Here is a 1,478-nt window from a genome sequence, read left to right as displayed (position 1 = left end):
GACATCCACTATGGGAAGCATATCCACTAAGGGAAAAAATGATTCATGATGGAAAATTTTTGCAAAAAAATTTGTTTCTAACAGAAATTATCTTCTTCTTCACGCTTCTTTGGCATTCTTTCTTCGTTGTCTTCATGCTCTTTTTGGCCTTCTAGGTCTTTGATTAGCCGAGAGAAGCTGTAGAAGACCTTCCTTTTCACCTCTGCAACTAATTTCGTGAAGTAGGAATTATTAAAAACCAAGGGATTGCTAGTCCATGCCCCTTCGAAACCAGATCTGTCTTTGTGGGCACGTCCCAAGGTGTGCGCCCCCAACAAAGCAACAATCTCCTTGTCACCTAGGCCCATGTGGCCAAAAATTTCTCATAGGTATCGAGCACCTTTAGTAGCATTTTCCACTTCTTGAGGGTTTGAATTCACATAATGATGATTAAAAGTGCACCCATTGTGTATATCCACTTTGTGGTCATCCCTTAAGTGTGCCACTAGAGTGGGTATGTCACCAGTGTGATGACTGAACACTCGGAACCAACATAAGGACAACTGTAAGGTGTAAAAGCACATTGAGCCTCATGTTTTTACTTGCTATAGTAAGGAAAGACATCGGTACATCCAAGATTATGATATTTGTAGGGAAGCTCAAGTGACTCTATAACCTTTTCCAATGCAAGACACCTAATATTCCCAAGGTCATATCTACAAGTTGGGCAGCTATTGTGAACACACATGTAATTGGTGTATAGTGTATGTCCATTTGGGCACTGATAAATAGAAGGATACATTGAGTTTGTGAAAATTGGGCACTCCAAAAGCTCCTGGACACTGCTAGTAGGTGAGATGCCAGCTTTAGCAGGAGCTGATGCTGTTGCCTTCCGCACAATAACACATCCCCCATCTGAGAGTGAAAAATTGGTAATGCTTGAATCAATCTCATATTCTTTCACTCTAGACTCTGGAACTTTCAAACATATGGTCTTCGGAGCCATTCTTGTTTGTATAGAGCAAAAACATTTTCCTGAATGTCTTCTTTATGCTTACTTCACTTGTTGATCATTCAAAGTAGCCTTACGCTCAGTTTCTTATACAACTAGCGAATGCATGTATCTACAAGATCGACAAGCAGAAGTGCACTTAAATTGCAAAAAGATCCCTATTCCCTGAAAAACTTTGGGAGAATCGACATTCGCAAATCTTTCATCATTAGATTCATCTGCTAGTGGGTGCACTCAAGGAGGCAAATGGTCTTGAGAGACCGTACAGATCATAGTGCCGAATATGGTGGTAACCCTAGATAATAATGATGGTGGGGATGATGGTGGGGAGGAAGAAGAAGAGCATCATCTCTCCCTTCTCTCTCTTTTTTCTCTATCAGAGATAGAAGTAGACCCCCTATTTGAGGGATAAGAAAAGCCTCAACTTCTGAAGATAAGCAAAACCTCTACTTACTAGACCAAGCTGTCCCCCTTACTTAGCACCTCC

General features: G+C 41.1%; 1 pseudogene; it reads right to left on the bottom strand.

The window, feature by feature from the left end:
- Nucleotides 1–362: 362 nt before the first annotated feature.
- Nucleotides 363–985, bottom strand: LOC148013239 (E3 ubiquitin-protein ligase SINAT2 pseudogene; annotated as a pseudogene).
- Between the last annotated feature and the right edge of the window lie 493 nt (nucleotides 986–1,478).

The sequence above is a fragment of the Lygodium microphyllum genome, chromosome 26, assembly GCF_053477565.2.
Source record: "Lygodium microphyllum isolate KBCC chromosome 26, Lygodium_microphyllum_v1.1.10, whole genome shotgun sequence".
Taxonomy (NCBI): Eukaryota; Viridiplantae; Streptophyta; class Polypodiopsida; order Schizaeales; family Lygodiaceae; genus Lygodium; species Lygodium microphyllum.
This window is presented reverse-complemented; position numbering and strand designations above follow the sequence as displayed.